Here is a 17,299-nt window from a genome sequence, read left to right as displayed (position 1 = left end):
CTAAATTGCCACCTACTTTCCCTTGTTTGAATAGTAAAGTTAATATGAAGAATTAGATCATGGTGTAAACTAATGTGAAAATCTTTAATTTACTTTTAATTCTACTCATATTTTTATACATTAAAGAATGTGGAATTCAAAAAATTAATCTTTTACCTAAATTAATTTCTTACTAAATTTTTTTGCCATATATTTGAAATAATTAAAATCACACCATATATGTGATTCTGAATTCTATGATTTTATTTACATTATAACTAAGCATTTTTCAATGTCATTCAAAACTCTCAGCAAACATAATTAAGAGTTGTATAGTTTTTAATTATGAGTATGCAAAAATGCACATCATCTTGGGATGGGCAGTCAAGAGACGTGGGAGTTAAGAGACGAAGCAATGCAACCAGACTCTAGCCCCAGCTCTGGCACACATTACCTCCATAATCTAGGTAAGTTAATTAAACTCTTTGCACCTCAGTATCCTCGTCTGTAACATGGGGGGGTGATAACAATACATATTCATATTGTTGTGAAAATTAAATGAGCCAAACTATGGAGAGTCCTAGGAAGGGTGTCGTGAACCCTGGAGAAATGCTGACTATTACTGCATTACATTGTCATCTGTGTCATTAAGCGATGGGATCTCCACATCCAGTCCTCTGTTTGACTCTGAGCTCTATCTACCTTCTGTGACCTTGGGTAAATTACCTACCCTCTCTGAATGTCAGTTTTCTGACCTGTAAAGCAAATAGTAGTACATCTTTTCAGGGGTGTTGTGCCAATTAAATCCAAAATTAAAGGTAAATTCCTCAGCACAAATCCTAGCATAAATTAAGTGTTCACTATATTATGACTTAATCTTTTCACATTCTCTGTGCCTAAAACAAAACCTTCTAAATAATAAATGCTCAAAAAGTATTTTTGAATAGGTGTTTAATTAAAGAGCTGGGCCATGGTGTACTTATGTCAATGTAAAAGTTTGTAAAAGACCTGAAATGGTATTGCTAACTTGATTATAGAAAATGTCCATGTGGAAAAAAGAAAAAAAGAAAAGCAAATGCCCATGTGGAATGAAATTGAGGATAGTTAAGGGGATTTCACTTTTACTTAAAGTTTACAATGAAAATAAATTCACATTTTAATGTTATTATTTAAAACTATTTTAAAACAATTAAACTTAAGGGGAAAAAGGTAAGGATAGGGTCTTATTGTGTACCCTAGGTTTAGTGGACAGTCACTAAAGTAGCATGAGGGGAGAAGCAGGGGGGACGTATGTCTTCCAGATCTTTCCAAGAAGCTTCAGATCTTTCTGAATCTTTCAGATCTTCAGATCTTTCAGACTTTCAGAAGGTTCTTTTGCCTTCCCTTTGAGCCTGAATCTACAGCATACCCAGTATAGTCAAAATTCGTTTTTTTTTTTCTGAATAAGTAGTTTTCATATATACACAAAAGATTTTCTTATAAACTGGGCCAAAATTTTTTCCAAGATTATTTTCATATCACCATTCAAGGATTACAAATCCAGTTTGAAGTAATATCTTGTTTTGACACACTCTTCTCCAGGTGAAATGCTTCTATTGTAATGTACTTCACTAAAAGTGCAATGAAGATGCTTATTTGTGTGTTGAGATGAAGTGGTTAAGTTTGCCTTGTGTTTGTATGGAAAAAGGACTTAGCTTAGTTGGCATGATCATGAATTTCCCAGGACTTGACATTTCTCTGTGTGCTGATGTTTGCCCAGGTCTTGCTAATGGCCCCACCCACACATGGACTGGTTGGCTCTATCGCAGACTCTCTTTGGGAAGGGTTGGGTACATAGGTCATCTCCAAGTAGCATTTGGCAGCAGCTGCTCACAGATGAAGACACTGTGCCCAAAGCAGTGCATGAGATCCATGGAAGGGGTTGATGGTTCATTCTACCTGTCAGTACATGAATAGAATGAGTTGGCCATTGGGTGTGCTCACCTATCTTCTTCTGCCAGGCCCCAGTTCAGACTTGCTTGAAAGTTGACATATCTCTTCTTCATTGTGCCTCACTCCTTTCTGTAGAGAAACTGCCATTTGGCTGTTTTGAAATTGTGGTCTGAAGCCTGGGGCTCTTGCATGTCCCAGAGATAGAAGCTCAGGTGCCAATCTAACAGGAAGACCTGTGTTCTCTGGCAAAGTGTCTTGTAGGTCCAAGAGTTCAAAAAAAAAAAAAATGGTGCAAGTTACAGCAGATGCCACAGTCTCATATCAGAAAAAGAAAGAAAAAGACTTGAACTTAATGGAACAAATCTTGGGCAAGAAAAATGTTTACATGACAAAGCCAACTTGTGCAACATTGAAAGTAGGTAAAATGCTACCTGATGGTCTTCTGTCCCTTTTTGGTGGCCTCCCTCCCTCTAAAGTCTTGTTATGGTGGGAAGTGCACAGGACTGGGGGTCAAGTAGTTGTTGATTTGAATCCAGACATTTCCATTCCCGGAAGTCTGACTTGGCTATGTTCTCTATCCTAGAAGATCTTCAGCTTCCTCATCTATAAAAAAGGGATTAAAATATCTTTCTTACAAGAATAAGGGGCAAGAATAATGACATAAAGCAGTTAACATTTGGTAAACACTTTATATTAATAACCATGATTGAGAGTAGCTTTTATGTACACTCAATAGATAGGACCTGTCCAGTCCCAGGCCCTCAACAACCTGAAGTCTTCAAGCTGTTAACTGGCTTTTTGATTTAATAACAGGTTTAGGTGGTGTTTATTCACAGATATTATAGTTTAATTAAAGACATTTATGAAACAATCTTCCCATTAATGTAAAATCTTTGAGCATGTCAAATAGCAATTTCATAACCACTATGAAGACTACCATCAGAATAATGGAAAATAACAAATGTTAGCCACAATGCAGAGAAACTGGAACCCTTGTATATTGCTGGTGAGAATGTAAAAGGTGCAGTCACTATGGAAAACAGTTCGGCAGCTCTTTGAAAAGCTAAACACAGAATTACCAAGTGATCACTTCTAGGTGTATAAGCTAAAAGGATTAAAAATAGGGACTCAAACATATGTGTATCCTAATGTTCATTATGGCATTATTCATAATTGCCAAAAGGAAGAAACAACCTTAGTGCCCATTAACAAGCAAATGGATAAAAAATGTGTTTTATACATATAATGGAGTATTATTCAGCCATAAAAAGAAATAAAGTTCTGATGCATGGTACAATATGTGTAAACCTTGAAGACATCATGCCAAGTGAAATAAACTGGACACAAAAGACAAATGTCATATGATTCCACTGATATGAAATGTCTAGAGTAGGCAAATTCAGAGACAAAGTGGATTTGAGGTAACTAGAGGTAGGGGAAGAGGAGAATGAAAAGTTACTACTTAATTGGTAGAGTTTCTGTTTGGGGTGATAAAATAAGTTTTGGGAGTTCACAATAGTGAGGGTTTCACAACATTGTGAATCTAATTAAAGTCACTGAATTACATGCATAAAAACAGTGAAAATGGTAAATTTTAAGTTGTATATATTTCACCACAATAAAAATGATTTACAAAGTAAATACATAAATATGTAAATATACTGCCTCTAATTTTTTTAAAAAAATAGTAGATTACAAATTCACATGGTTCAAAAATAAAAGCAGTAAACACTAATAATTCTTACTCCTTTCCCTGGTCCCATGCACCTTGTTCCTTTCCACATGTAACCACTGTTATTAATTTCTTAAGTATCCTTTCAGTATATCTTTATGCAAATACCAAGCAAGAATAGAGATGAACTCTTATCCCCCCTTTCCGTATATATGTGTGTGTGTGTGTGTGTGTGTGTATGTAGTTCTGTCTTCATTTATCCATTTCAGTATAAAAGAGCTGCCCCATTCTTTTATACTGCTGTATACTATTCCATTGTGTGAATATACCATAGTTAATTTAACCAGTCCTTTAGTAATGAATTGCTTTGAACTTTTCATAGTCAAAGTTTTTCAACATATAACCTTATATATTTTTTCACCCCCATGTGCAGTTTTTACCATAGGATCAGTTCCCAAGATTAGGATTGCTGAAATCAGAGGGTAATTGCATTACAAGTTTGATAGCTATTCCTAATTCTTCTCCACTAGTATTTGTACCCACCAACAATGCCATAAGGATGCCTGTTTGTTCAAAGATTCACCAAGAAAAAATGTGTTAAATTTTGGTTTTGCCAATCTCATTAGTAAAAATATGGTATCTGAGTATTTTTAAAATTTATACTACTCTTATTATGAGAACAGTTTGGCATCTTTTTATATATTTAGAAGTCATTTTTATTTCTTTTTCTACTGACCTAACAGTTTCCAGAATCCAAAGGAGTAAAAAGCTAATAGCAGTTTCTCAGGCTGGGGCAAGTGGAAGGTTCATCTGAGTCTCCCTCTACTCATTCCTATGATACACATACCTGCTCTCAGATATCCTGAGAGTGAGTAGAAAGAGCATTGCTTTTGCCTGGAGGGGATGAGGTTCGGAGGAGAAGGCAGTCTGCCCTGTAAGTGCACTGGATCACAATTAGTATGAAAAGTGAGCTGTGAGTCAATAAGTCTAATAAAACCACTTTGTCTAATGTCCTACCAACCTTTTCATGCAATTTCCAAAGAGCTGCCTGTGAAAATCTGCTCAAGAAAGATGATCACCTGAGCTTGCAGATTTCATACTCTATAGCTCCACAGTTTCTTGGGAGAGACCACAAAGCCATTCAATCATTCCCTTTGAGATGGGGATAAATAACGGCAATGCCACGTGAGTAGCATCAGTTGGCTGTGAGGGCAAGCTGTCATTTCCAGAGAGGGATGTGGTTTTATATCCAAGGGTGCAGCATATAATCATATTAAAAAAATTCCAAAGATAGCAGAAATTCAAATGGGACGGTTTTGTCATTAAGCTGCCTGCAGGTGTTCCATTTAGATCAGAAGCTACATTTGCAAGCCAGAAGGAAAGAAGTGGGCTTTTGCTTAATTCATTGACTCTCAGAAGAAAATTAACATTCTTTTTTTTTTTCTATGACAAACTGGAATTTGCCTCAGACGAGCTTGACATATTGCCGGCTTGAGGTCTAACTTTGTCTGAGAATGTCAGGCCACTGTTCCAAAGTCGCCAGGATCAGAGGCCAAAAGGAAAAAGAATGGGGCTTTTCTAAAACTGTTGGATGATATCTTCCCCACGATCTGTCCTGATGTGTCACTGCAAGTATCCGTGTGACTAAGGTCAGAGAGAAAAACACAAAGAGAGGCATTCTTGAGCCCAGAAATGGCTTCTGGAAAAGAAAATAACCAAGGGACATGATGGGTTCAGGACATCTATAACCAACCTGGGCTGGATCAGCATTTCTAAGTTTTTAACCAAGAAATATTGATTTATGTTTATTATGCTTTATGGCACTTTAGAGCAATTTATAACACTTACATTAAGCAATGGATGGGCTGGGAGAAAAGCCAATACGGACATGAAAAAAGACGAAGTGCTGTCAGGAACAGCAACTTTCAAGTACCAGGTGCAATTTCTTGCTTTTGCATTTTGTCTGAACCCTTTAACATGAAGCAAGAACGTGACTATTGATTTTTAAGTCACACAAACAAAAAATAAGCTGAATAAACCCAAAGAAATTCTTAAAGTACATACACATACAAACACACATACATACACATACCTACCCTCAACCATCAAAACCGAAAGGCAAAAATAAAACCCTTCTCTATATACTTATTTTAAAAATACACTTAAGGAGGGCCATTACGTAAAATAAAGGAAACAGATAGTACTGTATAAAATATAAGTATTTTAAATAGGAGTTATTTTAATAAAAACAAACAAATGCAGCAAAATATTAGGGACCTTCATCAAGATACTCACTCTTCTACTCTAATCAATTTTGATGAATCAGGAAAGACTTCAGAGACCAGAGGCACTTTCCTTGTATGTGTCCCGCAAGAGCAGTTCCAGGATTTAGCATCAAGGAAACAAATGAAAATATGCAAAGTAGTCCCAAGAGACCATGGTAATGGGTTTTGAAAAATAGGGTTTTACAGATATAGAAGTTGTTCATTCTTTTCATGATCATCGATTAGTAACATCAATAGTTATTGTTAGCAAACACTTTCAGAGCTAGAAAGTTGCCAAAAGCATTTAATCTAATTAGTTACTGTTATCATTAGCAATTTTAAGTAGTGAAACATTTGCTTGGGTATACTATACATCTCCTTCAAAACACAGTCCTGTTTCAAAGAAGACCCCAGGCTGTAATAAGAATAAAATAGAAGTTGGGAGTGAGGCGGATCACAGTGAAACTTTTTAGGATGGAAACAAATTTTAGTAATTTTAATTTGGAATTTTTCCTGAAGGAGAATGTCCATGATTCTGCAGAAGTCTTATAGGCATCGTAGAAGAACTGAATTTTGAGTTGAGTTTGCAAAGGCTCAAGTGAAATGATTTGATGATATAACAAGATGTAATTCTAAGAAAATGAGGAAAACATCAGTTAGGAAGTTGGGGCTTGATGGATACGAGATGGGATAAGGAATCTGATAAAACTGATAATGATAGCAAGAAGCAGGTGTGATTTTAAGAGGCAAAGTAATACTAGCATGGAACACTGAAGACAAGATTAAATATGACTTCATTACATATGAACAAATAAACAAAAGAATTTGGAAGGGAAAAGGCTGAGTATACGGATAAAGGAAAGGACGTGAAAGAGAAGACCTCAGTAAGATTTAAGGGAGCATTCAGGGCTCTTCAAAGTGTGATCCTCATATAATGCTCCAATGATACTCCCCAAAGATCCCATCACTCCAGGCAATCTATTGCATGTATCCTCAAAGCACACAGAGGGCCTCCAAGATGGTAGAGTGCATTCGTTGACTGAGGATTAATGGATACTCGGATGCTTCGTCCAGTTGCCAGCTTCCCATTCCCTCCCTCAGTCCCTGGAATTCCAGCACTTCATCACAGAGTCTCTTTTTTAGGGTCCCTTTGCTCTTTAAGCAGCCCTCTTAGGTGCAAATTCTTTCAGAGTGGCCCAAGGCCAGCTCCATTTGCCCCTTGGAGAAACTGAACCTGTTGAGGAAAGTCCCAATTCCCTCCCAGGACACTCCTTGCTCTGCCATCCAGTGGGCAGCTTTAGTCACTCTCATGGTCTTTAAATTTCTCAAGTTTTTATCTGGCCCCATTCCTTCTTCCCACCTCTCGCTCTGACTCCAGAAGGGACGCAAATGAAGCTCTCCACTCAAAGCTCAGACTTGGCTTGAGAAGGTGGGAGCAGAGCACTCTGAACACCCCTTCTTCTTCAACAATTCCCTTTCCCAGCTGGCTCTGGTGATGCCCTGTGCTGGTGAATCAGTTTCAGTCCCTTCGCAGGTCCTTTGTGGGAGGTCTGTCCTCTCACCTCACTTGGGTATGTTTACTCTCAACCTTTGGTGCTTCAGACAAACTGAGTTTAATCTTTGGTTATGCTTAAATATTTAAATGCATTTAATGTCTTGGTCTTATACGGTATTCGAGGGAGATTCTTTGGTGCTCTCCAGCATATCTCTTTCCAGAGAGTCTTTTATCATGTTAGTCATTCCTCCTCAACTTAAATTTACTTACTGGTGTTGAGTTCATCACATCGGTGGCAGCAGCTTCATTGCAAGATACCCCAAGTAGCTAGATTCCCTTATATTAACATACCATTTCTCCCACTGTAACTTTGTCTTATTTGTCTTGGTTCCGTCCTCTAGAGAAAACACTGCATTTTCAGTGTCAGCTGCTAGGATTGTTTCAGACTTCAGTGCTGTGTAAAGATGGCTGGGTAGTCAGTTGAGAGAAAATGGCAGAAATTGGAAAAAGTGACTTAATTAACTGAACCCAGGGGAAAATGGTGGCCAAGAATCATATCAACAAGGTATGGCAAAGACATAGAGTTGAAAGCAGGAATTAAGGATGAAAGACAGAGTGGTATTTTTCGTGAATGTGTTTGTGTGTATTAATGGGTGGCTTAACTCAGGGTCGATAGCATGAGGACGTGACTGTGGATGTATGGATAAGAGACTACATAGGACATCTAAATGAAGTCTCCAAAAATGAAATAAGGTTAGCTTATAGCATTATGTGCTTGGGTAGGGAGATGGGGGATACAGGTTGGGCAAAAAGTTTAAAAATTAAGATATTTTATATTGTAATGTGTCTTTAGGCAGTCAATGTATAAATATCCTCTTCTAAGAAGGAAAAGGAGCTGACCTGGCAGTAATGGCAGGTGGGAGTGAAAGTTGGTGCCCTGTGAAGCCAAAACTTGTAGAGAAACATCCCTGCTGAAGTTCCAAGAATTTAGCAGGAGCTTAAGGTTAAAAAAAAATAAAACACTAAAGAGGTTCCAATAGGATGCTAAAATAGCAAGGGCCCTTAAAGCCAGATTTTAGGAATGGAGAGTAGAGAACATGAAAGAGCTGAACATAACAGGTCAAGCAGGAAAGCCTGAGGGGGACAGGCAAGTATCTATGACGAGCCTGACGGTCATAGTTGGAGTCTATGATCCCTGAACCACGATGAGTGGATGGATCAGTTTCATTTAAAGCGCGGGAGATAGAACCTAATGGTCAGTTGTTTTTACTGAGTCATTTCATTTAGTAGAGTTTGAAGTTGTAAGGATGGAAAATTTCTGGAATTGGAGTAATCCTGTTGTCCTAGACAGTCCACCTTGATAGACATGATATTTTTCTGGGTTGACTGCTTTTAATTTACCGGATGGAGAAGTGAAATACATCACAGAATTGACCTGATCCCTTGAAACCTGAGTTTCTAGGTCCATGTTAACTCTTCCAAGAGGTGGCAGTCTAGGTGGCCAAAAGAGGTCTTGACCATTGGAAGTCTTTTTTGAGTTAGGTGATTAACTTTGGTCAGTGTTGTTTCCCCAAGACATCAATGCTGGGAAGGAATTTCCTTCTTCCTTCAAAGTCAGAGATCTTGGTGTCTATTTATGTAGGGTAAACCAGGACCACAGTAAATGTTACCCCAGATTTTAAATGCCAGATGCGGCATTACAGTTGCAGGTGTGACTAGATCCAGGCAAATCCTTTCTTTCCCCAAAGAGGTTGTTTCTACCATAAATGTAGAAAAGTGGAGAGCAAGTCAATGATAATCAACACTGGATCCCACACATCACTGCATATCTCTAATCTTCAGGTAGATTCCACCAGTACATAGTCCGGTGTCATATCATCTGGCCAGACAAAACATGGCCCAGAAACCTGACTTGGGTTCTTGAGTGCCTATTTTTTAGAGTTGGTTCTGGGGAGGTGTTTTTGTTTAGACCTGAGGTTCTTGTAAGACTAGATTCATTAAACAGATCAGGATCTTGTCTAGACAAATAATAAGTTCTTGATCGAGGGCACCTTGCTGGAGGAAGGACACCAGTCTAATGGCATTCAGAGTTGCTAAGAAATGTCTGGGTGTCTGCCTTTCATTCAGTGCCCTTCCAGACCCAGACAAGGTTGCAGGTGCCCCGAATACCCAATAATTCATTCACCAGAGAAGCAAGGAGAGGCCATGGGACCTGGATGGTGTGTCTTATTTGGCTTGGTCTAAGGTAATGGAGAAGAAAGAAGAGGAGGTAAAGTTCTCCTGTAGGAAGGGTAATCATTTCTACCCACGCTCCAAAACCCAGATGTGGAGAAATCACAAGCAGTATGGTATGGCCACAGCATGAGACTCGGGCAGGGTCCAAGGATGGCTCATCTGAGTGTGGCAATGTGGGCTCAGGTCACAGAGGGAGAACGGCTGCCCTGAAGTGGGACTTGTGTGTAGCTGCTACATAAATGGATGATGACAGTAGGTGAGAAATGACTTTGGGGTAGCCAGAAAGAAGGCATCTGACAGGTAGTGGAGCATCCCAGCAGGATCACAAAGCAGGATCCGGGAGGTGAGCCCCTGAGAACAGAATGAAATTGCTGAGATGCTTCTAGGGGTCACAGCAACCAAAGAGCATTTCTTTTACCATCAGGAATGATCTCAGTTCTTTCCTTTTCTCACGTATAGTCTTCTCATGCTACCAGCAAAAGGAAAGTTTTCCTTGTTGTTAACAATAAAAATTGTGTTTAACTTAAGCTAGTTAGTTAATTGTCTTATTGGAACACTTAGTTTATAAACGGGATCCTCCTCCCTCCGATAGTACTAGTTGCTTCTCTTTGTTTTCATCTTTGTACCCAGGGACTCATTTTAGGCAAGATCTCAATTTGTATCAAAGAATGCCAATTTCTGACTCCTTTGCCAAAAAAAAACAAAAAACAAAAAAACAACAACTTGCCAAATAGAGATTAGTTTTAAGAAACCAAAGATAAATGTACGCATCTTAAAGGTTGAATTGTATTATTTCCCTCTTTATACTTTGATTAGTTTGACAGATGGAACCATCACAATTTACTCATTGTTCAGCTAGAAACCCCACAAAGCTGTAACCTGAATCCCTTGTCCTGAGGCCACTCAAAGGCGTCTCCATCCAATGGGGTCTTTGGACTCCAGCAGAGAGGTGGGAAAGAGTTATTATGCCATTTGAAATTGCTTTCAGTGTGCTGAGAAGTGGTCGGGCCATTTCAGGCCATTGCCGTGTGGCAGGGTGCCCAACTGCCTACGTCAAGCGGTGTTTATAAATTAGAAATTACCAGCCATTTGGTTCCTTGCTGATCATTCAGAGTCCTGGAAGACTGTGCCGACGTGCCTGGGGCAGAGTTGTTACTGGACCAAACGAGGCATAGTTCTTGGTTAATCAGTCATGATTTGTCTGTCTGGTGGTGTTTTGGAAGAGGCTTGAAAGTATATGTCTCTTCAGGTGCAGGCCTATATGGCTAATTATTCCAACTAACAGCAACCATGAAAATAGTTCTTTGAAAGTTCTGTTGCCCAGCAGAGAAACTGACCATCAAATTCAGAGACAGAGATAGTCCGGTGTGATTATCTCCAGATATATTTCACTCATCTAGTCAGAAAGGCTTGTTGGGCCCCTACTATGTGCCAGACTCAAAGCATGATTGGACGAGTGGCCCTCCACACACCATTTTTTTATTGAGTCATCACTAAGTACTTGAAACTATTTTAAGCCTTTTATGTAGAGTAACAGATTTAATCTCTACAACAGCCCTGGGAGAAAGACATGCCTAAGGATCCTATTTGACAATTGAGAAAAAAGCAGCTCAGACTTAGACTTGTTTTCTGGGGGCCCCACAGCTAGCAGACCCCGGAGCTGTGACATGAATGCAGCCGACACACCCTGGAGACCATTCTTAATCTTTTGCTTTTCTAGATGTCTTGACTGCATTTCTACTGGTGCTGAAACTGAGGGCTAGTAACCATGCCGGACTGTGAATTTGCTTAGAGTTTCTGAGAAGCTCCGTGACCAAGTCCAGGTGATCCCTGCAAGGCCTGCCTTCTCCTCTCCAGAAAGGCTGGAGCAACCCAAAACCCAGAGTCACTGTTACTGACCAGCAGCTGCCCATCCTCAGCCCAGGCCAGTATCCCCTGAGTGTGATTCGTACCCACAGCGCAGGCTGAGCCCAGGTGAGGGTCCCTGAGGTCAGGCCACCTTTACCGGTGTCTCCCTCACTCCTCACCATCTTGAAAACCAGCCTTGTCGTAACTTTCCTATCCACTTCACAGACCGGTAGCAGACCACAGATGCTGCTTTGGTGTGATTGGAGACTGGGAAGAATAAAGTGATGGGCAGAGAAAATACTTTGAAGTGGCTAAAAAAAAAATGAAACAGACTTTAATTAAATGTGGCAGGTTGAACACATACGCTTATGAACACAAAAGCTCCCAAATGAAAGAACGAAGAGAGGAGGAGCAGACAAAGACAGCAGATGAGTCACAGGCAAGGGGTAACTCAGAGATCTGGCCTTCCTGGGAATTTACAGGCCTGATGGAGAGAAGCCAAGAGTGACCACAGAAGCAACCCAGGAGGCTCAGGGGCCCAGAGGCACCAGGCAACTTAGACGGAGGAGGTGGGAAGGAGGCAAACCCCACATGGGTCAATTGAAAAGTTGTAGGGAATAGTCAGGTCCCCAGAGGCCTTTTCTCATTCACGGAGCTGATCAGCTGCCCCTCCTGACTCGGGAAGAAGTGAGTCTATCGTCAAGAGTCCTGTTAAGGTGACGCACTGAGCTGGTGGACACCAGACACACTGACCATATAAGGGAGGCCAGCACTGGAATTGAAGGCATCAAGTGATCCTCTGCATTATCAGTGGTGAGATGCCTGGGCCCCACCTTCTTCTCCCTTCTCCCAGGGGTCCCAGACTGCAGCTGCCAGACTTATATCCTACTTGGCAGGAGAATGGAGGACAAGTTTTAGCGGAGTTTACTGACCTGAGAGAAAACACTTCCAATCCATAATTCTGGTCTTCCATAGCCTACTCGCAGCTCCTTAGGACCTCGCTCTGAAATGGAGTGGTAGCCAGTGATCTAAGAAAAGCTGCTATAACTAAATATAGAATCCCAAACAGGAAAAAAAATAGAAAGAAAAAGACTTAGAGGAAGCAAGAAGACTGAAGGAAAAAAATCTCTAAAATTTTAATTAATATGATCAGGTAGTTAAGAGAAGAAACTGCATTTTTTTAGACAAGAAAAGAAGATGATTTAAGACATCTTTCAAACAAGAGAATAAACAAAAAAAGAAATTGAAAATAGGAGAGAAAAGGTAAGAAAATCGAGGAATCAAGTCAGGATATCAATTGACAGATAATATGGGTTCCAGAAATTGAGCAAATAAAAAGTGAAAGATGGGAAATAATAAAAGTAAATTTCATAGAACCCCACTCATGAATTCTAAGATAGTCCCTGCATAGAGTGAACACTTGATAAACATTCAGAGCACAAATTCTAAAGAATTCGTGTATTTACAATGTAATTAATGAAAAGGGCCCTGATCAGGAAATCCCAAGACAAAAGAGGGTTTTTTCAAAGCTTGCAGAGAAGTATCAGCATCAAAATGATCTTAGCCTTCCCAGTAGCCACCCTGGAAGCTAGAAATCAATGGAGCAAAATCTTCACAATTTTAAGGGAAAATGATGCACGCCATAGAATTCCATACCAAACAAATTATCAATCATGTATGCAGATAGAATAAAGACATTTTCTGACAACAAAATTTCAAAATCATTATCCATCCTTCCTCCCCCCCACAGACCCCAGAAAAACGCACTTTCCTGGGAGGATCCTGGTATATGTACTCCAAGTCAAGGGCACAGATAAAGGAAGACAAATTATTTGGGAGCTGGAATCCAACGTGAGAGAGAAGCTAAGGGAATTCCCAAGATGAAGATAAAGGAAAGTCCCAGGAAAATAACTGTGCTGAGGCTAGCAGAGTGATCGTTCCAGATCACAGCAGGAAAACAGAGGTTTCCAGGAGGGGTGTTAGCAAGAAAACTATAAAACCAGTATGCCCAGCTACATTCATAGGAGTTTAGAGTTCAATCAGACAGATTATGGCATATTAACGACAGATTCAAGCAAATAAATGAGGCAATTTTTAAATCCAGGAAAAACAAAGTTAACACAAGTAAGGACATGTAACTACTTTCTATACTTGTATATAACTACAAGTCTTAATGTGAACCAAAATTTAAACTAAACATGACAATGCGAACATCCAATGTTAATTTTAAAAAGTGTCATGTAACTATCGTGGAAAGATGGGAGAAAGAGAAGTATGTATGCTGGCACTGATGTTGGACTACGAAATTCTAGGTTTTTAGTAGAAACTGATATCACTTGAGTTTTGAAACTAAGTACATATATTAGATGGAAATAAAAGTTAGGTTGGACATAAAGAGCAAGGGGAGAAGAGGAGGAAGAGAGCAAACAAGGGAGGAAGGAAGGGATGAGGATAGAAGGGAGGGAAGAAGAAAGAAGGAAGAGAAAACATGGGAAGAACATAGATTCTCGTTAGAAAAGTTCCCAATGAACTGATACTGAGTGTGATGGGTTTTCAAAGGATGGATGGAGTACACCAGGGCAGTCAGGACAGGGCTATTTAGGCAAGTGGTGAGGATTGTGGAGAGAGGGGTTACGTAACGGGGAGGCACTGTGTCAAGGAGACAGTCATTTAAGCAAGTTTATACACACCTTGCATTCAAGGCTTCTGGTAGCCTGTAAAATAATTCCTTTGTATGAAATGAAAACACATACCCCAAGATTTGGTCCTTGTTTAAGGTGAGTGATGGTATACAGGAGTTCTATCTTAAGAATGTTGAAAATTTCCTAGTTTAAAAAGAAGAGTAAATAGTACTGTTCTGAATAGATGCAACCCTACCCCATGGGCAAAAAGGATTGTGAAGCGAGAGAAGTCATCTGCAGATTCGAGGGATGTCTCTTCTTCCTGATGGACATAGCCCAGGCCAAGGCACGGGGTTGGGGAACAGGATTTCAGTCCCTTCATGCCCTCTTGGCTGAGTGATTTCAAATTCTCCCTCCAGGTCTCTGATCCACAGTCCTCACCCTGATCTGGAGGGATTAGAAACCATAGTTAGTGAAGAGGCTGAAGAGGGGGATGTATCTGCCCACCCTTTCCCTCCCCCAGGTGTCCAGGCACAAGGCAGCAGTGAGCTGTGAGAGGAAGGAGTACTAACTAGGCATGAGTCTAGAACTTTGAGTATGACCTCAGACTAGATGTTTTAGTTGACAAAATGGGATTATCTTTGTAAAGAAAATTGACTAAGTTTTTTGTTTTTAATGGAATTCTCAAGATATTATTCAAATGGTAAGGAAAAAAAACAAGTTTCTAGACCAGGCCTTAAAGGACAGTGGATAAGACATCAGAATTGTTTTCTGTGTCCAGCTGGTGCATTAAAATGTTACAAAACAATCTTATTATGTTAATGGAGGTGTATCCATTACTGTGAGTTAGAAAAATAGGATATCCATCTATGACTGTAATTGCCGGGTAGGATTCCTTAATACTTAAATATTGTCCAGCAAAATAGAACCACAACTTTACATACCTGAAGAGCAATTCAGAAGATGCTATAAAAATTGAACATGATAAATGTAGAAAGTCAAGCAACTCTGCAATGGTATCATATCACTTAAATTTCATTTTAAATTTACTCGATCCAGTTTCACTTAAATAAAAAAAAAGTAGTTTTATTTATACATCAGGATGTTTTGAATTCATGCATACATAAATTTCTTAAAACATCAATAATGTTTCCAAAGGACCTCAGGAGTACACTGAGTTTTGGAGTTTCCACCATCTTTTGACAAAGGTCCATGAGCCCCTCCCTGTACAGTTTTGGTTTCAAAAACATTTTAATTGATCTGTAATTCACATATCACCAAATTAAATGGTTTTAAAATATTGAGAGAGTTGAGTATTCATCACCACAATCTAAGTTTAAAACATTGTCATCACTCCCAAAATTCCTTTGCTAATTAGGAGTCACTCTCCATACTCCACCCCTCCCTACTAGCTCAAGGCACTCCAGTCTACACTCTGGCACTAGAGAGTTAAATGTTCTGGACTTTCATAAAATTGAATCACACAACATGTGATCTCTGGTGATTGCCTTCTTTCACTTAATATGTTTTTCAAGGTCTATCCCTGTGGTAGCATGTATTAGTAATTCATTCTTTCTTATTGCTGAGTAATAGTCTGTGGTATAGACATATCATATTTTCATCAGTAGATGGATATTGAGTTATTTCCACCTTTTGGCTATTAGTAATGATGCTGCTTAGGAACATTTACGTACATATTTTTATGTGGATAAATGTTTTCATTTCTCTTGGGTATGTATCTAGAAATGAAATTGCTGAGTCATAGCGAAGTTAAACATGAGAACCCTATCTTTAACTTTCTGAACAACTCCTGAATTATTTCCCAAAGTGGATGCATAATTGCACATTTCCAATAACAATATATGAGGGTTTTAATTTCCCCCTCTTTCCAACTCTCATTATTTTCTTATTTTCTTCTTACTTTCCTTCCTTCCTTCCTTCCAACTTTTTTCTTTTTTGTTTTTGATTGTAGCCAACCTAGTGGATGTGGACTGGTGGCTCATTGTGGCTTTCATTTATTTTTCCCTAATGGATAATGAATTGAGCATTTTTCATGTGCTTCTTGGCAAGTTACACAACTTCTTTGCATGGCTATTTAAATCCTTTTAAATAGGATTTTTAAAACATATTCTTAAATTGAATAATTTGTCTTCTTATTAATTTCTGGAAATTCTTTATATACTCTAAATAATCGTCACTTATCAGATACATGACTTGCAAATATTTTATCCCATTCTGTTTGTTTCTTTTTCATTTTCTTGATAGTATCATTTGTAGCACTAAAGTTTTTCATTTTGATGCAGTCCAATTTACCTGTTTTTTCTTTTATTGTTATGGGTTATTATCAGTAATCCCTTAATTTTGTTCTGACTAAGTGTGCCCTCAAAAGAAAAGTAACATAGATTTTTTAAAAATTAAAAAGGAGAAAAAAAATGAAATTAAATTTAAAAGAAAAAGAAAGATATTTTGGAATAACTAGCAGAAATTGCCATAGAATATACCAGGAGACATCTATTCTGGGTCTCCTCTGCACTCTGACTTATTGATGACACAGGTTGGTTGAACGATTACCCTCTCAGAAGATGTGTTCCTCTGTCTCTAAAGTGGGGAAAACAATAATATATGGACATACCACATAGGATTAAACAAATGTTTACTGACTTACCTAATATGTGTGAAGCCTTCTGTTACTGCTGGTCTTAGAAGGACTGGGGTATGCTGGGAAGGTTCAATGCTGAATAAAATGTAATTTTTGATCTGAGCATATATTACAAGGGATGGTATTACAGATATGATAAAATCATAAAGAAAATGTTATTCAAGGTTAGTCACTTCATTTAAGACATATTTCATCCACCCTTCTCACCTGGCTAATGCTAGACAGTCTTCACCTTTCAGATGAGACATCATTGCTCTAGGAAGCCTCCTCCTCCAGGGAGTTACTCTCCCCTGTGTTCTCATAGCACCCGTATGTCACCTGCCATCTTGTCCTTACAATAACCTTATTGTAGTGGGGTTATTACCAGTTTTAAAGATGAAGAAACAGGTAATAAGTATAGCTATGAATTGAGCAGCTACTGTGTGTCAGGGAGCACCCTACGTGCCCTACATGAATTCTTTACCACTTCACAACTTCGTTATGAAATATTAGCATTACTGGCACAATCTGAACAGAAGAGGAAGCTGAGGCTCTAAAATGGTAAGCAATGTCCCCAAATATAAACAAGCAATGAGTTTTGGAGCCAATATTGGA

General features: G+C 39.0%; 1 long non-coding RNA gene across 1 annotated transcript; it reads right to left on the bottom strand.

Moving 5' to 3' along the window:
• Window positions 1–378: 378 nt before the first annotated feature.
• Window positions 379–16,402, bottom strand: LOC141577272 (uncharacterized). The gene is made up of 4 exons (XR_012506174.1): window positions 14,991–16,402; window positions 14,303–14,493; window positions 2,343–2,514; window positions 379–2,165 (listed from the first exon to the last, which is right to left on the bottom strand). It is a non-coding gene; the product is annotated as an uncharacterized LOC141577272 (long non-coding RNA).
• Between the last annotated feature and the right edge of the window lie 897 nt (window positions 16,403–17,299).

The sequence above is a fragment of the Camelus bactrianus genome, chromosome 1, assembly GCF_048773025.1.
Source record: "Camelus bactrianus isolate YW-2024 breed Bactrian camel chromosome 1, ASM4877302v1, whole genome shotgun sequence".
Taxonomy (NCBI): Eukaryota; Metazoa; Chordata; class Mammalia; order Artiodactyla; family Camelidae; genus Camelus; species Camelus bactrianus.
Note: the sequence above shows the minus strand (reverse complement) of the source record. Positions and strands in the feature narration are given on the sequence as shown.